The sequence below is a fragment of the Pteronotus mesoamericanus genome, unplaced genomic scaffold (assembly GCF_021234165.1).
Source record: "Pteronotus mesoamericanus isolate MK-2021 breed Mesoamerican mustached bat unplaced genomic scaffold, CSHL_Meso_final contig_94, whole genome shotgun sequence".
In the NCBI taxonomy this organism is placed as follows: Eukaryota; Metazoa; Chordata; class Mammalia; order Chiroptera; family Mormoopidae; genus Pteronotus; species Pteronotus mesoamericanus.
In genome coordinates this window covers 32,190,222-32,215,850 of record NW_026555285.1, presented here as the reverse complement: position 1 = coordinate 32,215,850, position 25,629 = coordinate 32,190,222, and positions in this window count along the sequence as shown.

Here is a 25,629-nt window from a genome sequence, read left to right as displayed (position 1 = left end):
TGTCCATTAATCTGGAATAGATTCCAAAAGTAAAGGTGCTATACATATTTTAATTTAATTAGATAGTATTAAATTGATCACAGAGTAGAACTACTTTGGTCTTACAAGCAGAGTGTTTACTTATGCACTGACCAAGACTTGATCTTACTATTATTTATTTATGTATTTACTTACTTAATTATTTATTGCCATTCTAGCAAGTGAAAAAGGACTACCTTGTTTTTGGACTAAAGAGTTTTCCCTATTTCTAGAAAGCTTGGATAGCCTTTTATATTCTTATTGACCATTTGTAATTCTATACTTGTCATGTATCAGTTTAGTTCTTCAATAATTTTTTCTGTTATTTGTCTTTCTTATATACAGGGTCTGGTAGAAGTAACGCCTGCTTGAGTGTGGTTGATAGGGTAATAATATGAGTGTAATAATTTATAGTCTTACTTTGAACATTTTACCTAAAATGTCATATGGTGTGCTTGAGTGCGATATTGTTATATTACAGAATTACATGCTTACAATTTTGTAATAAAAGATTTTATCATTAAAAAAAAAGGTGTTATTTGTGCTGGACCCTATGTTTGTAAAAGTTATTTATATGTATTAAATATTAATTCTTTGTTACATTTTTAGCTAATATTTTCTTCTGCTTGATTTTTCTTTTAACAATTTAAAAGCGTCTTTTGTCATATAAAAGCTTTAAATTACTATTTAAAGAATCAAATTTATTATTTTCTTTTGTGGTTCTTCCATTATAACTATGATTTTTGTTTTAAATAACTATTCTTACCTGAATTAATATATACATACTTTATGTTTACTTCTTAGATTTGTTGGTTTATTTATTTATTACTTATTTATTTATCTTTAACATTTAGGTATTTGAGTCATATTGGATGCATTTTTACTAATAGTAAGAAGTGAAGGTCTAAAAATAATTTTTCAAATTAGAAGCTAATTATCTCAAAATTATTTTATTAGATTGTCCCCTCTTTTTGTCCAGGTTAAAAAGCTTTACCTGATTATATGCTAGATTTCCATATACATGTATCCAGTATGAGATTTTAACTGTCCACTGCTCTAATTACCTTCTAGTTGCCCTCTCCCCTTCCTTAACCTGAGACTTCACATATACAACTGTGTTGGTCTGTTTTGGGTTGCAAGTAGTGGAAACTCAATTGAAATAGATAAACAGTTAGAGGAATTATTCCCAAGCCCAGTGAACTAAAAAGTCCAAAAGTAGGATTCAGATTCAGGCCAGACCTGATCTACTGCCTCATGTGATGTTACCAGGAAACAGTTTCTCAGCTACAAAGAGCTCTTTCTTTCCATTTCACAGCTTTGCTTCATCAGAGCAGACTTCATTGTTGGAAGCACCCTGCAATTGTGCAAGAAGCTGGAATGAAAAGCCTGTGACCAGAATTTTCAGAGAAATTCTCTGAAGTTTACTGTGATTGAATCCCTGAAACAAACTATTTTAGATAGGTTAATGTGAAATGCTTATGAGACAGCTGAAGGGATATATTAAGTGGGCAATGTGATATATAAATCTGAAGCTTAGGGGAACACTTTGGACTAGATGTATAAATAAATATGGGATTCATTCTAGATTTATATTTTATAGGTGAAATATTCAGCTATGGAAACAGATACAATCTAGGAAGAGAATTTAAAGAGAAATCAAGACCAGAGAGCCTAAGACTTAGCTTTGAAGTTGTAGAAAGAGAAGTATGTTGTCAAAAAGCCTGAGAGAGTGCCCAAGTGGAAGAGATGCTAACCTAGGAGAGCGTGATGCCAGCCTGAGTCTTAGAGTAGAAAGCAGATAATCTAAAATAAGAATATGCATTCATGAGCACGCAGATGAGAGGCACAAATAGAAAATAACTAATTCATGTGCGGACATGGATAGACATTCCTTTCAAGTTCATGATCAAGTATGTTAGGAGGCACCTGGATGCATTTGATGATGCAGCATAACTTTGGAATCATATAGACCAGTGACTGTCTATTCGGTCAAGTTTCTCGATTTTTTTAAACTAATGCCACGTGTTAAGTGGAACTGTTCTACTCCATAGGGTTATCATGAGGATGGATTACAAGAGCTATGGTAAGCCCTGGTAGGTGTTTTCTTCTCCTCACTAGGACTAGGAAATGAAGTTGAGAGGGGATTTATCTGTGGTATATATTAGGGAGAGTCACTCTGCATATCCATGTCTGGACTGGTTTGATCGAAAGATCAATTCTCTAATCCCTACAGTAGGGCTTCACTGAGGGTATGGCTTGTCAGGAGCTATTTACATGACAAGAAAGACAAGGTCTTGCCTCGCTCCTTGTTCCTTCTTGATCTTTGGATATCTTTACTCCTCCTGTTCCTGCCATTTGCACACACAATAGCTCTAGCAGTTTCACATTTCAGTGTGATTTTTAATCATTTTAATCACCTCTAAAGGAACTGCAATGTCTATCCTTAGGGGATGTCTTCTACATCTTAAGTATGTGCCTGAATTTAGACACTGCTTTTTCCAATTCAAAACAACTGTGTCAGTATCTTATATTCCTTATTCTTTTAATAATTGTTTTTCTCAATGACTTCATGCATTAGCCGGCTTCTAGGGCATAGATGGTGCTTTGAGAAGTAATCTAATCTTCCATCACTTTAATTTACTTCACAACTGCAGGGTTATAAGATATTTTTGCTTGGACTTAGCCTTGTACAAGAGTTTGACATTACAAAACTCTGAAGGGTATGTTGTACCAAACAATGCTGTCCTCAGTTCAGAGATCAATCAGATGACCCAATGTGTCTTTCCAGTTTCTGACTTCTATGATATCTTACAGTATGGAATCTCTTCATAACATAATAGTCCTTTATACGAAGAAATGAATATATCATCTAATTATTTATTTCCATTTTAAACCACAATGTAGCTTCTGATTAAACCACACACTGAAGTTAGAAAGCAGATGAAGATCCTTTAATATCTGCTTTAGTCTTTTCATTAAAGGTAGAATTAAAATTGATGAGATCTATACATTTTTTTTCTTGAATAGGCAATAAAAACACTGAACAGGAACACATGGCCCTTTTCTTCTAAGTTGTATCTATTTTTCAGCAAAATCTTTCACCCATTTTAATCAGGTCTAAGGTCAGTAAATCATCCAGTGTCTTCTGTTTCAATACATCTGCCCCACTTCTCCACCAGATAACAGTATATGAATAGTGTGCTGCTTTATCATTATCAGGTTTTAATTATATCTAGCATTTTATATTTTGAAAGATACTTATCGTTGTTAATTACAATTATATAATTAGAAAAAAAACAAAATTTGACTGACTTGGGTGGAACTTGCTTGTCAACAGTTTAATTTTGGCACTATTTTCCAAGCTGTTTAAGAAATTTTTAATTCTTATTTTCAAAAAATCGTATTTACTTTTTTGTCTTGCTCTTTTATACAGGGCGGAAAAATACTAAATTTCATTCATTGTTAAATGGTATATTAGATCTGTGAAGAGGGTCCCTTTACCTTTTTAGTACCACATGAGACAAATGTTCACCATAAAACCTGGTTCCCAAGACAGCCTGTGACAGATGGTGACATGGTTATATATACAGCCATGAATGGTAGTTGATAATTGGATGATTTCCATTCCATCAAAGTCATAAAAGGAAAATGATTTATCATAGATAATTAAAAATGCTATTATGTGTTGTAAATGATTTTAATAGACTACTTTTTAGAGCAGTTCTGAATCAAGTACATCTGTGAAAGGCCTAAGGCCTTTAATTGAGCCTCCTTAGGACCTTGAACCTGAGAGTAGATGCTCATTAAGACCCACTACAGCAGGGGTGTCCAACTTTTTGGTGTCTCTGGGCCACACTGGAAGAACAGTTGTCTTGGGCCACACATTAAATACATTGTGACATGTAATCACACACACACACACACAAAATCTCATAATGTTTTAAGTAAATTTACAATTTTGTGTTGGACCGCATTTGTAGTCATCCTGGGCTGCATGTAGCCCAAGGCAGCGAGTTGGACACAGACTAAAGGTGAAAGGATTAAGTAAAACAAAACAACCAAAACAATCCACCCTCATAGACACAGAAAACAGTGTGGTGATCACCAGAGGGAAAGCCGGTAGGAGGAGGTAAAAGAGGGTAAAGGGGGGATTCATGGAGCTAGAAGGAGACTTAGGTTGGGGTGGTGAACACACAATACAATATACAGATGAAGTATTATAGAATTATACGCCTGCATCATATATAATTTTATTAATCAATATCACCCCAATAAATTTAATTTTTAAAAACTCACTTGATCCTGGGGTCCCTTTTCACATTAACGTTAAGTATGATATTTGAACCAAGTGAAACCCATGAGAACTGCCCATGGAGCCCTCGCGACCTGCCCTGGGGAATCACGTGCACTCAGTGCTCGGTGCCTGACACAGTCGGCACTGATAGGAACTACAGGGTATTGCTTTTTCCTTTAACATCAGCACGATTCTAACACAGAACAGTTCCCTGCTCTTGATTTTAAAAGTACTCAACTGGAATTGATTAGTAGTCTAATTTTTCTCTTCATTTTACCTGAGTAAGATAAAACTTCTTCCCATTTTTTCCTCAATTTCTGAGGCATAAAAAGCCATGAGAAATGGGAAATCCAAGCACCAAAAACCCATCTTCAGAGGGTCTAGATTTAGATATGCTTCATAAAAATGACCAACTTGTAAAAGCATGAAGTTGCATTTCAAGTTGTTCTTTCTTAAAACCACTTATACAGTAACTTAGAGAAGATTAGTGTCAAATCCTTCTATTCTTTAAAAGCACAGCAATGAGATACTTTAAATAATCTTGTGATATGTCCTAAAAATAAGCAAAATTAGTATACCTCCACTGCCTGAAAGTGCTTTGCATTTGTGTCAACTTATCACATTTTCTCATGACTACCTCATTATCGCTATTCAAATCATGGCACATCTATTAAAATCTATCATGGATGTCTATAATGAGTCACCACAAAGGTATTTCCAGGATGCAAATTTGCTCGTGTTACTTCTCTGCACAAAATTCTTCGGTGGCTTTCCTCCATGCCTATAGCACCATATTAAATCCTAACATGATTTTTCCAACTAAAATTTGAACCCAACCCATGTCTCTGGTCTTACAATCTCCTTCCCACAGTTCATGTGTCCTAGAGAGCTGACAGCTGCTTCTTTTCCAAACTTGCTCAGGCCCACTTCCTCTCCCCTTGGACTCAAACTCTTTTTGTTGATTTATAGTTCTCTTCCCCATTACTCTACTTCCCAACACCAACATCCCTACTTATCATTGCTGTCTTCTGAAATCTACTATTGCCTTAGGTTCCGACTTAAGTATCACCTCTTTTGAAACCTGAGGCTATCCGACCAGAAGTGATATCTTTATCCCTTGGGCTGCAGTAGCAGTTGGTTGGTGTCCCTCTGACATCACTTATCACTTTGCACAGTTTTGTAACTATTTGTCTACATATAAGGTGGCCATCACTACAAACCCTCATCTCATAAAGAATGTCATCCACAGTAGGCCCTCCTTGATCTTGTCTTGAATTTAATGGACTGTATAATTAAGAACTATACCTCTAAGGCTCCATTAACACTCTGAAAGACCTTGGTACAACATTAAAATAATATTTCTTCATCAATATACTTGAACTTTTTCAGAGTCTGTTCTCAGCATGTTCAGAATCATGTTTGGTAGCTGATAGTCTAAGAAAGATATCCAACTCAAATGATTAAATAAGCATTAAAAAATATCTGTAGTGACAAAGAAAGCCTAGCATTAAGGCCAACTCTGAAGATAGCAGAGCTGAATACAACAACAAAAAAACAGTATAATTAGAGTTTCATAAGAACCACTTTCTGCAAGTTCAAAAAAGTATTACAAAATTTATGCCCTATTAGTGAGTAAAGGGAAAGCAAACATCCATCAGTTGCCACCAGCCTCAGAGACTGGCTTTTCCCATTCTGTTCACCCTAATTTCCTGAGGAAACACACATAATCTGAGCTTTCCTGATACTGTTTGGTCCTATCAGAAGGAGGGGAGCCTTGCAAAACTTTCAAATGTTCCTGATATAATCAATATCTGCATAGCAATTATGCTGAGACTTGGCAACTGTTAGAACCTTCATATCTTGGGTTCCTTTAGTAATTATGCAGTACTTCTCATTCAGAAAATGATTCTTCTCTTACAATGCACTTATGCCAACGCAATACTAAGTTGTACTAAAGCTAGCAGTCTGGGAAAATTCCCACTGTCATGAAAAACATTCTGGCCTACACTTCAGCCTGGTAAGACCTTACCTCCCTATAAAGCTTGCCCTGCTTCCATCGTCTCCTCAAGCCCTTTGGGAAGCATAATGCCTATTGTTTATACTTCCCCCCCTTAGAAGCCATCTCAGAAATATTAAGGAGATAAGAGTACCTATAAAAGCCCTTAAGATACTCTTTCATTTAGAGCAAACAATGGACTATTTATTTGCCTTATCTGAGGATGGGTGTTCCCTTCTGTTCATTAGAGAAGGCTGGGGCAGAGGAAATTTACACAAGGGACTCCAGGCCTCCCAAATCTCCTAGGAAGTGGCCAGACTTTCAGGGCATCAGCCCCTCTGACCTCAGCCAGCTTGGCCATTTCTAAACACCACATACTATTTCATGTAACACCCTCCGCTCTTCTCGTTGAAACTACAAACTTTTTTGTAACTGAAACAAGATACGGCAGCTTTAGGACTATTGCATCTTTCAGGTGCAGAAATAAAGAAAGACCACCCAAATGCAGCATGCTAAGGCTATTTATTCGGTGCTTGCAAGGGATTCAGACACCATCACTGGTGTTTGGCAGACACTCAAAGCAGGCAGGCAGAGGAGCGGGACATTTCGTAGTGAAAAATAGGGAGGGCCTCAAATGCACTCTGAATGCATGATTTTTGGAATCAGAAAGCAGGAGATATGTTACCGAACAGCAGGTGGGATCCTGCTGCCCACTGCCATCCTCCAGGTAAAATTCCAGAGGCCAAAGTTTGGTGAGAAAGGAAAGGGATCTTTAGTCAAAAGCTTCAATATTTTGGAATAACAGCTTTACACATGCATTAGTCACTTAAGCCTATTGATTAAGGCTAAGCTCTTTAACTCTTTAGTTACAGCTCAAATCACTTAAGTGATCTATCAATTAAAGCCATACTCTTCCCCGCCCCCCCCCCCCAGAGGGAAAGGGAAGGAGAAAGAGAGAGAAACAACAATGTGTGGGAGAAACAGCTATCTGTTGCGTCTTGCACACCCCCAGCTGGGGACACGGCCCACAAACCAGGCATGTGCCCTGACTAGGGATTGAACCAGCGCCCTTTCAGTTCACAATCACTGGCACTCAATCCAGTGAACTACAAAATCTAGGGCAAGGCCAAACTCTTTAATACCCGAGTCCTCCTCTCAGTCCCTCTGTTGGTTTTTAATTATTTTTATAGGGTTATTTTACAAACTAAAACAACATGAGATACAAAGATACACAACTTTGGAAGAATGGCAGGCTTCTGCCTCAGAGCCTGCCCTCTCTAGAGCACTCAAAGAAGAACAACCTCGCTACCCTCTGCCAGGCCAGCCTCATCCTAAACTGGGCCCGGAGTTCCTTTCCATCCAAAATACTGTCTGTTGGGAAATGCAGACAGCTGCAGCCCAATCACCCAGGCATCCTCGAGGCAGAAGAGAGCCAGAGAGCCTGAGAGCCCTCCTTTTATATTAAGTCTTCTGGCCCATAATCCTATGGGCTTTGGATGCATTCAGCTTCTCAGCCAATCCTGTTCTAAGCTGTTTACCATTGCCTTGGGCAACCTCCTTCTATGGCCCCTTCCTACACCTGATCAGATCTCTCTGTACCAAGTGCTCCATTCTATATATGGTCTGGCCATTGTCTATACTTTCAGTCGCTCACACAATGTTGTCATTGTTTATTTTTTAATCATTTTAAAAATAATTTTGTTTATCTTTACTCAAGGATATGTTTATTGATTTTAGAGAGATAGGGAGGGAGGGAGGGGGAGAGAGAGAGAAATATCAATCAGTTGACTCCTGTATGAGCAGTGACCAGGGATTGAACCTGCAACCTAGGTATGTGCCCTGATTGGATGTACCTGCAACATTTTGGTTCATGGGACAACTTCCAACCAACTGAAACACTCAGCCAGTGCTATTATTTAATTATTTTTAAATGAAATAATAATCCAGGAAATCATCAAAAAGAGTGGAAACTATAAATTCATGTCTCAATAGTAATTGTAGAATCATTTATATTTTAAAGAAATGCTTTCGTTTTCTGGCCTAAAAGAATACATTAGCTTGAAACAAGTTTCATCAAAGTAGCATCAAAACTATCCATTGAGAAAAAATATCCTTTGATTATGAGCTGGAAGTTAAAGTTGCCCAAATAGTATCAGTTTAGGTAGATCCAGTTTCAGAATAAAATTATAAAAGCATAAGTGGTTTGACATGTCAACTTTTTCACCAAATAGTAATTGGGAAACAAATGAACAAGGCCTCCAGAATTAAAAAACAAAGGAGTGAAGGGTGAGACAAGCAGACTTAAAAAGGTGGTTGCAAGGGATATTAACAACATAGATGCGGTAAATGCGTCATAAGCTAAACCAGCAGGACTTGCCGACTGATTGGATATGGAGGAGAGGAAGAAAGAGAATTCTAGGATGACTCCCATGTTTCTGATTTGCATGATCTAGATTATGAGATTGTTAGCTGAAATTGGGCAAATAAGAGGAAAAAAACATTCAGAGCATCTTTAGGTATCTTTAGGAAGTAGAAGGAAAAAAAAAACAAAAAACCTCCAAAGCTCTAGAGGAGAGATAGAACTAGAAATACAAATTTTGGAGTCATTTTTTCAACACATATTTTTGAATGGGGAATTTAAATATTAAAAAACTAACTAATTGTGACTGTAATGAGTACTATGATGGAGTCAGGAGAGCATCTTGCAAAGGGAAACACTACTCTTTTGGGGAATCAGGAAATACAGAAGTAATATATAAACAACAAACAATATGTATATTAGTGGGAGTTAGTTCATCACTGGGGCAGCAATTATTCCTGCGAGAGGGAATAGTGTGTACCAAGGCAGTAAGACAGGAATAAGTATATTCAAAGAACTGAAAGGAAGCTGATGTGGCTGAAGTAGAGGAAATGGAGGGTTGAGTGGCTCTAGATAGGATTGATAAGATAGACATTATGTCATACAGGACCTTGTGGTCCATATTCACAATGTGGGATATTATCTTAACACAGAGGGAAGGCCTTAAAATAGAAGATTTACATGAACAGATTTACATTATCAAAAGATCATTTTGCCCACAATGAAGTCAGAGTATTAAAGGAGCGCAAGAGCACATGTACAGGACCAGTATGGCGGCTATTAAAGTAGGCTAGGTGAGTGGTAACAGTAGCTTGAACTGCATAATCATCATACAGATAAAGAGACATAGGTCAATTTCAGAAACCATTAGAAGAAATATTGGAACTCTTGGTGAGAATGGTTCAAAATGGAGATCAAGAACCAGAAGATGTCAAAGATAATTCCCAACTACCAACTGTTTGTGCAATTGAATAGCTAGCAGAGTAATCCTCTGAGATAGAGAATAATGGAGGAGAGCCAGGTGTAGAGAGGAAATTATGAGCTTGATTTTGGAAATGTGAAGCACAGGATGCTCATAAGATAAACAAGGGGAGATGACAAGGAGGCAGTTGATTCTATGATGTGGAGTTAGAGAACAGTTAGAGTCAGCAGGAAAAAAAGCAGAGAGTTACAGATGGTAGTTGAAGCTACAGGAATGAAGAGAAAGAAACAGACCTAACTCTCAGAAATATCAGCTATTTAAGGCCAGGTGGCAAAAATGAGCTGGCAAAAGTGAGAAGGAAGAAAAAAAATCCAAAGACTGTGAGGTCACCAAAGGCAAAGGAGTGTTTCAGCAACAAAGTTTCAGTAAGCTACCTCAGTACTCTGGCAGAATCAGGTAGGAGGAAGACTGAGGGGGGAAGGGGGGAAGCATTGGTTTAGTGGCACGTATGTCATTAGTGACTCTCAAGGAGTGCTTTTAGCACTGCAGTGACGATAGAAGCCAGGTTGGAGTAGGTTCAAGGGTAAGCAGAATTTGAAAAAAACGAAGATAACCAGTAGAGACAATGTTTTCAAAAAGGGCAGGGATGAGAGCTGGAAGGAAAAGTGGATTTGAAGAAGGTTGTGTTTTTATTTTTAAAACTGCTAAAGCTAGAGCAGGTTCAGTTGCTAGTAGGATGGAAGCAGTGAAGTCAAAGGGACTGAAAATATAGTCGTGAGAAGTGCTAACAGACAGGGTAGGGTTCCTGAAGAGGAGCGGGGAGAGAAGGTCAGTGGAAAGAAGGAGTTGCTGGCATACAGTAACATTCATTAAACCATGCGGCTGAGGGCTCAAGAAGTATGATCGTCTGATCAGCATGGTGGATGTAGATCCACTATGCGATCTGGTAATCATGATGGGAGGAGGTCCTGTGTAAACCACTTCTAAAATTTAAGCCTCAGAACTGCCCAATTCATTATTTAAACTTTGAGCTCTGTTCGCCCACTTACCTCCATTTATTTTGTATAGCTGAATACTTAATCCAGGTACACCAGGAGTGTGGTGATTAAACAGTGGCAGTAGAACGTGAAATGGAGCTTAAAAATTTAACTACCACAAAGTCAGCAACCGGTATCCCATGCCTTGTATCTCTGAATTCTACTGCCATTTAAATTTGATGGCACAGCATTCTGATTGTGCACCAGAAGGAATGATGCGTAGGAACCATGTAACAGAAACAACTCTGAACTGGGAGGCAGGAGACTTGAATTCTTGTCCTACTTCTCACTCCAACTTTTCTAGCTTTGAGCAAATCACAGCCCCTCTGGGGACTTGACTGAAAGGTATTTAAGAACGTTGACAGGTTGGAGTCTATTATCCATGATGAGCTAATAGCTTGGTGTGGCAATACTTATATTGATGAAAACAATGTGCTCTGGGGATATTCTTTAACAACTGGGAACTCTTAACTAGAAGAGAAATAATCATCATAATTCTGATTCACTGCGTTCCAAAAGATTTTTATTATCAAGGATGTTTAGTAAACATTCTTCTCAGACATCAAAATGTTGGTGGGGAATGAGAATAGTAAACTAATATATGATATAGTATTAAACAGTAATTTTAATTATACTTCCAGGTACAGAACTATATTAAAACAAGTGAGTTCAGGGTAATGGTGAGAGGTAAAGGAGGTGGATGTGAAAGCTGACGTTGGTAGGAGGAAGAGAATGGAGGTTGTCAACCAGTCATTCCTCAAAAAGGCCATGGAACAGATCAAAGTAAAGGTCATTTGTTTCCCCAGCTGAGTTAGTATTGGGTCTCAATTGCATCAGTCTCTGCTTGTCTTTTATAAGAAGCAGAGGGCTATCATCCAGAGGACAGGAAGAAGAAACTGTGCTTGTTACAGCAGAGATAGCATGGAGATATTATAGCCAAGTGCTAAGAACCCTTAAATCAAGACTTGGATTTAAACACTAGCTTTAACACTTACTGAGTGACCTTAAACAGTTATACTTTTTGTAGTCCTTAGCTTCTTCATCCATAAAATAAGTATAATCATACTGTCCTCATAGGGCATTATGTGAATGAAATGATGTTAAACCCATAAAATGCTTATCAGTTCTTGCAACAAGTAAACTTGGAAAACCTTTAGCCATTTTTGTATTTGTAGTTGAACCAAAATTGTAAACATTTAATTATGATGATCAAAAAATAGTAGTGTTAAATATTGTACATTAACGTCTTCTATATTGTCAATGCCTGTTGAATACATGTGGGGAACAAAAATGGCGAAAGAGTTTGCATATTCTAAATAGTAAATAGAATATTTTAGAAAATATTCTAAAATATGAGATCATACCAAAACCAGCCTGTGGGGAAAAAAATGATACAGTGTTGGCAGGGAGAGAAGGACCCTAGAAAACCCATGTCAAAATAACCTCTCAGGTCATATTACAATTTTGTTGTAGAAGGTGTCTCTGCTATTATGTTATCAGCACAGAATATTGTTCCATTTATTTCTGTTTTATTCAATTGTCTTCATTAATGTCTTATAGTTCTCAAAATGTAGAGCTTGCACCTCATTGCCTAAATTCATTCCTAGGTTTTTAAAATTCTTTTTGATGCAGTTGTAAATGGGATTGTTTTCTTAACATCTCTTTCTGATCATTTATTATCAGTGTATAGAAATACAACAGAGTTTTGTGCGTTGAGTCTGATCCTGCACTTTACTCAATTTGTTTCTTAGTTCAGTTTTTCATTCAGTTTTTAGATGGAGTCTTTAGGTTTTATGTCATCTACAAATAATGACAACTTTACTTCTCACTTTCAAACTTGCATGTCTTTTATTTCTTTTTCTTTCCTAATTGCTGTGGCTAGGACTTCCAATATTATGTGAAATATAGGTGATGAGAGCAGGTATCCTTGTCTTATTTCTGATCTTAGTAAAGTGGCTTTCAGCTTTTCACCAATGAGTATGATATTAGCTGTGGGCTTGTCATATATGGCCTTTATTATTTTGAGGTACAGTCCCCCTATACCACCTTTGTTGAGGATTTTTATTATAAATGGATGTTGAATTTTGGCAAATGCTTTTTCTTCAACTATTGGCATGATCGTATGATTTTTATCCTTTTTTGTTGTTGTTGTTAATGTGGTCTATAACATTGGGTGATTTGCGGATGTTGAACCATTCTTGCATCCTTGGAATAAATCCTACTTGACCATGGTGTATGACCCTTTTAATGTATTGTTAACTTTGGTTTACTAATATTTTGTTGAGGATTTCTCCATCCATGTTTTTCAGGAATATTTACCTGTAATTTTCTTTTGTGGCATCTTTGTCTGATTTTGGTATTTGTTGATATTTTTAAAAAATGTTTCATTCGTCTTTGTTTTTCTGCCAATATCATACTGTTTTAATTATTGTTGCTTTTTAGTATAATTTGAAGTCAGGGCATATGATACCTCCTGCATTGGCTATTCAGAGTTTTTTGTCCTATTTCTTCAGAAAGTGCCATTGGAATTTTGATGTGGATTGCATTATGTCTGTATATTGCTTTGATTAATATTGCCATTTTAACTGTTAAATCTACCATTCCATGAATGCAGAATATCTTTCCACTTTTTTTTGTATCTTTTCAATTTATTTTAAAAATGTTTTATAATTTTCAATGTATAGGTCCTTCACATTCTTTGTTAAGTTTTTCCCAGGTATTTTATTCTTTTTCTTGCAATTTCAGAAGGAATTATTTTTTATTTCTTTTTCTGAAGTTTCATTGTTAGTATAATATATAAGAATGAAATACATTTTATATTGTACATGTGTACATTGATTGTGTATCCTGCAACTTTACTGTGTCTGTTGATGGTTTCTAACTGTGTGTGTGTAGAGTCTTTAGGTTTTCTATATAAATAATCATGGCCTCTGCAAAAATGACACTTTTCCTTCTTCATTCCCAATTTGGATGCCTTTTTATTTCCGTCTCTTGCCTGACTGCTCTGGTTGCGATTTCCAGTACTACGTTGAATAATAGTGGTGAGAGTGACCATCTTTGTCTTGTTCTTATCTTAGAGGAAAAGCTTTCAGCTATTCACCATTGAGTATATTTGTCATATACAGCCATTATTATGTTGAGGTACTTACTATACCTATTTTACTGAGTGTTTTAATAAAAATGGATGTTGTATTTTGTTAAATGCTTTTTTTGCATCTATTGATATTATATGAATTTTATCTTTTATTCTGTTAATGTGGTGTATCACATTGATTGATTTTTATGTGCTGAACTGTACTTGTTCCCCTGGAATAAACCCTACTTGATCTTGATGTATTTATTATCTTTTTAATGTATGCTTGTGAGCTCCAGGCTGCATCTGCGGTGCCCATCTCCGCTCTTCTTCCTTCCCTCCTCCCCAGCATGTTCCCGCTCACCCACCTTCAGAGGTTTAACGCACAGATCTCTCAGACATGTCTGTGTGTTGAGCAGGGAATCCTTTGTTGAATTACAGTGGTTTCAATTGTTATAAATCCAAGGAGAGAAACCAAAGGAACCTCTCACACTTCCATTCTTCTGATGTCTCCTCTTGTGATGTTCTTGATTTGTTTCTGTTTGTCGTATCCTTGATATGTTTCTGAGAACAGATGACTGGTCCCTCAGCAGGTCTCAGAGTGTGTGGGTCTGTGGCTGTGCCTGTCCCACCGCAGTGTCCCAGACACCCTGTGGAGGGCTTTCAGGATCTCCTTGGCACAGTGTCAGGAGATGAATTTCTTTCTCAGCCACTGATTGACACTGCATTCAGTAGCCTCAGAAATCAAATAAAACAAGCTGGTGAGCTTTTTCTGATTAATTACCTCCTCCTTGCACTCTGCTCACCTCTTTGCTTATGTTTCATTAACTGCTTTTATTCTCTGAAGCACATGCTAGTGAGATTATGTTCCTTGCATATTACGTGTGTGTGTACATGTATGACTTTTCCATAGACTTAATTAAAACTGAATTGTCAAGGGACAGTGGAACACATTGGGTTTCATCCTGGCAGGAGCTATGTAACCTGAACTCTGCTTCCAGGTTTGGCTCTCATTGACTAAAGGTCCTAGAGCAACCACTTTTGCTTAGTTCTATATTTGAAAAAGAGTTAATAATGGATATTTCACAGGGATGTTTCAGTTAATAGTATACACGAAATATTTATAAAAACTTTTAAAAATATATGAAAATAAAATGCAGGTATCTTGTGGTTCTTATTTATTTAGGGCTTATACATGTTCAGGCACTTTAAGTATATTAAAACTTTGACTATTTGCAATAACTTCTTTAAATGAGTACTAACAACTTCATTTTTATGGCTGAGGAAATGAAGCAGAGAGAGGTTTCATAACTCGCTGAAGATAACACGGCAGTGGTCTAGCAACAGAGCTGTGGTTTTGACCATGACGCTGTATTCCCTCATATACAGTGCCCTGGACGTGGCAGGCCCTCAGACAGGAGAGAGGAATAATTAATTAAACATGGTAAATTATATATAGTGAAGGATACTGATTAAAAAGATTTTAGTACTGTGACATACCCAGCATCCTAGCTATTCAAATAAGGCCACAAACTTTCTTATTCACAGAATCTAAATTTTAATACTTTTTTTCATTTTTATTTTCAAAGTTTTTTATGAATGGCAGCATCTATGAGCTTTTCATGGATACTTTTTGTAGCTGCCTTCCAAGTAGTCATTACTTTAGGACAAACAAAAATGTTGTGTGTCATGATAATTTTTTTAAATTTACATTTGTTAGAAGGTTATTTAAATATTTTTTATGAAGAGCTATCTATCTCATATAAAAATCTTTGTTTTTAAGGTACCAAATTTAATTTGAAACCTTTCCCATTTAGACAGGAGAACACTTTGATTTTCACTTAGTCCCAATTTAAACGATTAATTCCCCTCCTACCACCATAAAAGTCTTTTAGGCATTTTTCTTACCATATTTTTGGTTACGATTTTTGTATGTGAATACTCTTAAAATGGACCTATTGCTCTTCAGGCCAACTCCTCTGTTATAACCACTTGGGGCTGGGATGCCCCATGTCTGTTCATTAGGCACTAACAGTGACTTGGTCTATTCTATTTTAATCTTGAACATATTTCAGATGCTCCAGATTGGAAACTTTTCCCTTGTTTTAATTCACAAAATGACTCTGGAATGTTCAACCTGTCAATACACAGTTTTGTGTTTTCCAGTCCTTCATTGTGTGACAGCTTATCGGACACAAACCACGAGACTCTATTTTAGTCTCAGTTGTTTTTATACCTGCTCCCAGCATTAGATGGGGAAGAAAGTGAGCCATAGTCTGCCTGTGATCTCCAGCAGCCTTTCTCTGCACAATCTTTGATACATATAGTTGATGCTTGTATACATTGTTTAAAAAGTGTGATACAAAAATACCTTCGATACAAAATAGTGGAGGAGCCACTGTATTTAGGAAACCTGAAATCCCAGGCTCCCTTCTCCTGACTCTTTTATTTCTTGGTCTGACAGCTCTTACCCTAACATTACATGTGGAGAGCTACGGGCATTTTCTGAATGTTCTCATTTTCTCCTCCTCCCCCAACTCCTCCTTTTTCTTCTTTTTCATATTTAAAATGTGGGATCATTGAATTGTCTCCTAATTTAACTTAATCTCAATTTTAGTAAATTTTTTTCTCTCCTATTTTATCCCTATGCTATATTTTTTCTTTTGGTTTTGTTGCTAGAAATTCTGTACAGTAATGAAAGCTGTTTAACACTTGAGTTTTTGTTTAAAGAAAAGACAAAGCCATCATTGTACATGCTCTGTTAACTATCAACTTCAGATAAATAGGAGACAATTTAAAAGAGTACACATGAAGTTTCTATAGGAGGAAGATGTTTGCTTCTTCCTATTATAATAAGAATTTATCAACCACTTTACTTTTCAGACCTCTTTGGAAAGCAATCCAAACCACGTTCCTTAGTTTTCCGTTACAAACATCTATTCAAGCATGTTATTCTCATATTAGAAGCATAATGACAACCTCTCACATTCCACTTAGTTCAATTGTAGTTTTCCTAAAGAAAAGAAAAAATAAAAAGCACAAAGAAAAGTAAACCATAATATATCTAAAATCTCTATAATTCTGGGACCAATAATGAAAAGGACTTTTTTTTTTCCTGAGAAAATAACACTCTACACATTATCTAGGGGTGGGGCATGGAAATGGGTCTTCAGGTTATCTATGGTTCCCTAACATATATAGTTTCTCTTCTGACTATTTCATTTGTAATTTACAATGCACATGGATAAGCTATCAGTCATGTGAACATTTGAAGGAGATTTAAAAAAAACACTGTTAAATGAAAGATCATTAATCTTAATCTTTTGTAGCAAGGTTTCAAAGCATATACTAGCATATTTTTGTCCTGCTGACTGAACGTTACATTGAATACATCTGGTCTTTGGGAGACAATGAAATATTAAGTTTAGGTTTCCAATAAATAAAACAAAAGAGAAAGTCATTAACTCAGTAAATACATATTTAGTTTGAATAGGGTATCTACAATAAACCATGTTATTTCAGAAAGCACCTCAGCTGGCCTAATCTTATTATGCAGAGGAAATGCACCGCTCTATTTTACTGCCAGCCCAAAGGCCACTGAACCACCCAAATATATAAGGGCAAGTACAATACTCAGAATACAAAATACTTACTTAAATATATCTGCCATTTCCATTTTATTACAAAAGTGAACAGTGTTAGGTCCACATGTGACAAATTCATACCTATCTCCATACAAATTTTAACCAAAACAAAATAAAAGAACTGGGAAATTTAAAAATAATCTCAAACACAAGATATACAGCTTCTTGATTAGAAGGTGGAAAAGACATACAAAGCAGTAGGTGGGGTTTATTTGTTTCAGGACTGAAAGCAGGTACAGACTGCTGGCAGGGGTGGTTCTAGTGGGTAATAACAACTAAAAATGCCCCATATGAGATGGGACTAAGGCAGAACTCACAGCCTAAAGCTAGGGGCTGCAGGGGGCGTTCCTGCCATGAGAGGAAACTGAGAACAAGGTGTTCACGGTTTATGTGAACCAGTGGTTAAAGCTTTTATAATATGGCATCATAAGAGGGACAAGAGGAAGTAAATAAGGCCCACAAATCAGAGCAGAGACTTCACTATTCACAATCTTGGCATTTTGATTTGCACTATTAATAATACCACTGTGGGATAGATGCCCTAAGATATACTATGGAACATAACAGTCTTCTAGTCAAGATAAACCTGGGAACCAATATTCCAACCTTCAAAAGGAAATCTAATTTAGGAACAATAACCATGAGATGAATTTAATCTAATAAAATTAAAATTGAATAGAGCACTATAAAAATTAACTTAAAGTATATATGTTAAGGATCCTCAAAAAGATATAAGACAAGGGTCTACTGGACTAAAAGAAAAATATATAGGATAATAACAAAGAGAACAGAAAATGAAAAATAGTGAAGTAAAAATTCTATAAATGAATAATACAGTAATAGAATTTTCTAAAAAAATCAAAACCAGAAAATATATTTTATCATAATATAAATGCACATTTTATATATACTATATGAGATTCATTGCACTAAAAGATCCAGCTCTCCATCCCTCCCTGTATCTTTTCCCCATGACAAGATATTTTGCATCCTGACAAAAGAGGAGTGTGTATTCCTAGCCCTAGACTTTGGGTTCAGTCATATGACGTACAATGAGCTATTATTGGGTATCATGTGACCAAAAACCTGAAAAGTGCTTCCATTCTTGGGCTAGCTCTCTCGAACACTTGCTGTTGCCATGAGAAGAACATGCCTGGTTGAGCAGAATTCAACCACTTCACACATACACAGCCTAGATCAGCTAACCTGCAGCTGAACCCTAGACACACGGGCAAACCCAGCTGAGAACAACAGAACTACTCAGCTGAGCCTACAGGTCAGTGAACCCACAGATGGTTGCTTTAAGTCCCTGAATTTCGGGAGTAGCTGGTTATGCAGCACTTTTGTGGCAATAGCGAACCAATACACACTGCACTATTTTCAACAATCTTTTATTGAGCCAAAGCTTTCCACCAACAACTGTTAATCAGAGTTTTTGGCTTCAGTCATGATTTAATAGTCAAATAAAATTTAACAAAATTAAATACTGAATAAAAAAATATAGAGTTTATGTTTCCTACATTAACAAAAATGTGACTTGTAATTTTCTCTTTCCATAGTATTCAATTCAATAAGCTACAAAAAGAACAAACATAAAGGAAGAAGGAATAAAATTATAAAGAGTAGAAATGAATGAAATAAGAAGCCAAAAATAAAAAGTGATTGAGATCTTAACTAAAAATTTAAGTTAGTTGTTTAGATAACTTAATAGCATAAAACCATCACTACTGATTGAGGGAGGAAAAAAGGAATCCCTTAAAAACACACAGCAAAGAACAGAACACAAGTGCACATAAAGAAAAATAAATTATTGCAGTAAAGGGATAAAAATAACTCAGTGAGTTAAGCATTTATGAAATCATATTCTCCATATTCTTATCTTTACATATATATATATATATATATATATATATATATACCCTGCCTAAACAACCTCCCTTATGCACAGAATTTTAATGAATATATATTCTAATAGTTATAAAATTGTTATTTTCAGAACACACTCAAGATACATATATAAAATTCTTATTGCCTCTTACTAGACAAATGTAACTGGATATAAATCAGTATCTCAAAATCAACATATTATTCTATCTCTACTATCCTTTCCAGCAATCATTTCTTAATCTTCAATCTGAATTTCAGTCAGGGCTAATGAAATGGCCACCAGACCAGATACTAATAGATAAAACCTTAATTCCTTTTACTCCCACTCCATTAATTTGGTAATTTAGTTTTACAAATTCTTCTATTAGCTTTCAAGGGAAAATATTCAATGCTTAATAAACTATATTGCACAAAACATGCACTGACAATATGAAAAGTTTCCTGATGATAACCTATATATCTTTATGTTTCATTAAATATTACAGACTTAATTTGATTTTTACTTTAAAAAATGCATCATTTTGCTTTCAACATGGTGAGTGGTATGTTAAAAACTAAATTAAACCAAGTTTATGCCTTACTGATTTAACCTTGAATATTTGCAATAACCCCTTCATAGATTATTCATAATGCTAACTATAGCTGCCAAGATACAGAAATTGAAAAAGAATATTGAACTACTTTAAACAAATTTAGAAGAGCAGTATATTTAGGGGAAAAAATATTTCCTGTTGTTCATTTATTAATAGATTTTCTTTCATTCAAAATCAGTGAGTATTATGCTCTAGGTATGGAAATTACACCTGTGGGACAATAAAAAAAATACATTATTGGTCTCTTCCACCAGATTCTGGCACACAGCTCCTAACACTCTTGTAACTTTCTAAGAGAATCATTTGTTCTAACACTTGGTCTTTGAGCTCCTTAATCCCTTGGAATTTTCTTGGTAATAGAAATGTCATTGTTCCAATGAGATGATTCTCAGTGGGCTTCAGGGTAGGAGCTTGTTACCAAAAAGACACAATTAGAATATTGGAACTTTTAGAGATTCCCTCACCCTTTTGAGAGGGGATGGGAATTGAGTTAATGATAAGTGCAGGGAAGGAAAATAACAGAGGGAAATAAAATTTTAATAAAAGGACTATATATAGGGTGGTTTAGGAGTCCTTTCTGATCAAAGAATATTTTAAGCAAAAGCTTCAAGGAAGTGAAGGAGCCAGCTATGTGGATATCTGAGAAAAGAGCATCCCAGACAGTAAAGTTAGCAAGTGCAAAGATCCTGGGTGTTTGGCATGTTTGAGGAAAAGCAAGGCAGTTATTGTGGTCAAGAAGAATGAGTTATAAGGAAGGTGAAGCAGATGAGATTGGGTGGACAATGGGTATCTGCCCAATGGGCTGGAATGACTAGGTCAATCAGGTAAAGGTTGACAGACCTTTGTGAAAACATTGACTGTTTCTTTGAGTTACATGGAAATCTATTAATGATCTAAACACAATTATTTATGGCATTCTATAGTGAATTATCAGAATGAAACCAGCCAGCTATTTGAACACCCTTGGGCATACATTTAATAGTTTAGATGTAAATTTATAATTACATTTATTGACTATAAAAAAACTTTTTAAAAAATGTAGGAAAATCAAGATGGCAGAGGTGTGAATAGAAGTCACACTGACCTCCTCCCAGGACCAATATGGAATTACAACTAAATTGTGGAGAAATCACCTGGAACAACTGAATAATAGCAAGAGGAGACTTAGAACCTTGGACAGACATAAGATCAGCATTAGCACAACCTGACTTGTAAGGAGAGTGGAAAAGACTCAAGAAGGTGGGCTGGGCACCCACACGTGGCAGCACCAGAGAGCTACTGAAACTGCTAGTTGGATCCCCCTGAGAAGAGTGGCATCTAAACCATAAGTGGGGATCTCCAGCCTACAGTACCAGAGCCTAAAAAATACAGATAACAACCAGCTGTGAAAAGCAGCAGGGTTGCTCTCTGCCAGAGACTGGTGGCTGTAGATGCAAAGAGCCCTATAAAGAGCCAAAGCTTAAATTTTATTGGCAGCCATTTACCCTGGTCTCTGGCAAAGGCAGGGGCAGAGTGACCTAAAGACACCTGAGGAGAGACTGGAGAAGGGGGCTTTGGGGAGAGAACTGAGAGAGTAGCTGACAGGGTCCCAGTGCTGACTCATTCACCATACGGCAGCAGACATCTTGCTCAAACAGTCTACTCCCTTGAATGGCAGCACAGTGAGAGGACACAATATCCCCATGCCCAGGAGGGAATCTGCCCTGGCTCAGTGGTGCTAAGGCCTGACTGCTGAGTACAGAGTGGCAGCCACAGATAGTAAATCCCTAGCTAAAGGAGGTACAGAGTGGTCTAGAGACAACTGAGAAGAGACTGGAGAAGGAGGCTTTGGGGAGAGAACTGAGAGAGTAGCCAGTGGGATCCTGGTGCTGATTCATCAATCATACAGCAGCAGTTATCTTGCTCAGGCAGAACACTCCCCTGAGCAGCAGCAGTGTGAGAGGACCCAATAACCCTGCCCTCAGGAGGGACTCTGCCCCACACTTTGGTGCCTAAGCCTGACTGCTGAGTGCAGAGTGACTAGATTAACAGCTGAAGGATTCAGCCATAGACAGTAGATTCCTGAAAGTCTCCAACAGACTGCCTAAGGTCAGACAGGGTCAACATCTGACATCAGCTGCAGATCCAGAAAGAAAAAGACATCAGTCTCCCACCATAGAAGTTCATACCACAAAGTCAGGAAAATGAAGACACATCAATTTAAGAAACAGAAGCAAAAACAAAGAGTCTCACAAATAATGGGGAGACAAAGAAACACCCTGCAATTGAAGGGAAAGGAGGAATCCCCAGAAAGAAAAATAAATGAAATAGAGGGAAGTAAACTATCAGATATTGAGTTCAAAACAATGATTCTAAGGAAGCTCAATGAGCTCAGTGAGCTCAGAAAGAATTACAAAAACTATGGGGAAACTACGAGGAACTTACTGGAAATTATATCAGCATGAAAAAGGACATAGAAACTATCAATAAGAGACAAGAGGAAATGAAGAATACAATTTCTGAAGAACACAGTAGAAGGAATCAAAAGCAGGCTAGATGAGGAGCAGAAGATCGAATCAGTGAGCTGGAGGATAAGGTAGAAAAAAGCTCCCAGGAATAGCAAGAAAATGAAAAAAGTCTCAGAAAGAATGAAGAGGCATTGAGGGAAATGCAGGACAACCTGAAATGTAATAATATCTGTATAATAGGGATACCAGAAGGAAAAGAGGAGGAGGAAGGGTTAGAGAACCTGTGTGAAAAAGTAATGATGGAAAACTTCCCTAATTTGAGGAGAGGAAAAATCACCCAAGTCCAGGAAGCACAGAGAGTCCTATTCAAAAGGAAACCAATGAGGCCCACTCCAAAACACATCATCATTAAAATGGCAAATATCAAAGACAGAGAATCCTAAAGCAAGCAAGGGAGAAAGAGGTAGTAACATACAAGGGAGCCCTGATACAGCTAGCAGCTGACTTCTCAACAGAAGCACTACAAGCCAGAAGGGAATGGCAAAAAATGTTCCAAGTCATGAAAAGCAAAGGCCTGCAACCAAGACTGCTCTACCCAGCAAGACTCTCAATTAAAATGGAAGGTGAAATAAGGACTTTCCCAGACAAAAGAAGGCTAAAAGGATACACCTCCACCAAACCAGCATTTCAAAATATGCTAAAGGGACTGCTTTAAGAAGATGAAGAAAAAGAGTCTGTGAATACTCAGTTCCTTTCACAGTCACCAATACTTGATATTACCAATATTTTTAATATTCATTAATCTGATTGTGACAATAATGTATTACTTTAATTGTTATTTGCTGAAACTAAACCTGTTTTTGTATATTTCTTGCCTACTTCTACTATTTTAAAAAAGCTTTAAATGACTTTTTGGTATTCTTTATCCATTTTTTGACTAAATGTAGAATTTCCCCCCCTCCAAAAAAAAACCTATTAACCCTTTTTTTAGATGTGTTGCAAATACTCTCCTATTCTATTACTTGTCCTTTCACTTTTTTTTATATGTATATTACTATATAGTCTTAAATCTTTAAGCTAGTCATATTGTCAATATTTTGTTTTTTGGCTTCTGGGTTTGAATATTTGACTTCAGGTTAAGAAAAATATTATTTTGTATTTTCTCCTAGAACTCCTTTGATTTTACATATTGATTTTTAACTCACCTGAATATTTCTTGGATAATGTGTGAAATAGGGCTCTATATTTGTTTTATTTCAAGTAATAGTGGTCCATGCACCTTATTTGTTAATAAGACTTATTTTCCCCATTGATCTGAAATATCATTTGAATGATATATTACATTGTTCGACAGATATATATGTTTGTTTCTAGAATACTCATTTTATTTCACTGATCTACTTGATTATTTCTGTCCTGGTGTCATGTTGTTTTAATTGCTGAGACTTTATAATGGATTTAAATTTTTTAATATTTCTCATGGATTTTGACATTACAAAAATAAATAAATAAAATCAGTCTGCATTTTAAAAACGAAAAAGAAGGAAGGAACTCCTACCTTTTGCAGCAACATGGATGGAACTGGAAAATATTATGCTAAGTGAAATAAGGCAGTTGGTGAAAGACAAATACCATACGATCTTACCTATAAGTGGAATCTATTCAACAAAATAAACTAACAAAAAAAACAAACCACAGGCATAGAAACATGGAGCAGATTGAAAGTGACCAGAAGGGATGGGGAAGGAGGACAATGGGTGGAAATAAGGAGGAAGGACTAGACAAAGAACATGTATGAATGACCCATGGACATGGACAACAGTGTGGGAATTGACTGTGGGAGTGGAGGTCGGTGGGATGGGTGGAGGGGGGCAGAAGGGGAAAAATTGAGACAACTGTAGTAGAATAAACATGGTTAAAAAAAAAGTTTACCCATTAAAAAAACTAAAAAATGTTCTCCTACAATCCAAATGTAACTTTCATAACAACACACTGTTTTTTTTCTAATGATAACAAGAAAGTGTTGAACAAAATTTATGATGTAGGGTAGACTTTCCATTAAAGCCACCAAGTATGTCCCAAAAACAGCACATACGGATATGTGAAAGATAAGAGCTAAATAACAACAACTAATATTATTTTTATGAAAAGAACTTTACCAATATGGTATGCCCATATTTTACCTCATGTGAAACAAGGTCATAAATTCAGGTTAATGTAGCTGACCTTGGCGATATGCACTGACTGTACAATAAAACTTAAGCTAACCAGACAGCAATGAATCTGAGTTATAATACAGCCTGAGAGAATGAACAAGAAGGCTTACATGCCAGTAATATCATAATAGAAAAATAGTACTTTTAATAAAATTAGAAGATATTCCTTAACATATTTTCCAAACATTTTAAATGCTGGGGAAATTACATGGATCCAAGTCAAAACCAACTATTCAGAGATCTTCTTTTAAATAATTCTTTAATGTATTTGCTCTTCATCCACCACTTCCTCAAGTATTCTATTTCAATAGTCTCTTTAGTCTCTTTGCTCGTCCCTTCATCCCTCACACTACACTAGAATATTCTCAGAGGCAGCGAAGTGTAGTGGTTAAGAGTGAGGGAGCTTAACAGATTTAAACTGCCCTAGCTGGAATCTCTGCTTTGTCACTTAGTACATGAGTAACTTCAGACAAGTCCCTAACTCATTTATTTGTAAAGTATGGATAATAATAGTATTTCATTCATAGTATGATTTGATAGTGTATTTAAATCAAGCACTCAATAGATAACTTGATGATGATGATGATGATTGCCAGAATAATCTTCTAAAATATGAATCTGATCCTGCTCTTTTCTTGGTTAAAAAATAGTCATCAATGTCTCTCCATCACCAAGAGATGCAGAACAATCCCATATAGCATGCAGGACGGATTGGTGTTGTGACCGATTGGTTTCTTCTGTTTGAGGCTTATTTCCCACGGCTCCCCCATTAACCACATATTCCAGCCACACTGAACTACTAGTCTTGTACCTCATCACTCCATGCTATCTTTGTACATACCATACCCTTCATTTCAACTGCCTCCTCCCCACTCTGACCTTTCTAAATGGCAAAACTAGCATTAAAAATTTAGCTCAATTGCCCTAGCTAGTGTGGCTCAGTTGGCTGGATTATTATCCCTTAAACTGAAAGATAGTAGGTTCAATTCCCCTTCAGGGCATACGCCTAGGTTGCAGGTTCCATTCATGGTCAGGGCACATACAAGAGGCAACTGATTGATGTTTCTCACGTACATCGATGTTTCTCATGTACATCGATGTTTCTCTCCCTCTCTTTCTCTTTCCCCCCTCTCTAAATTCAAT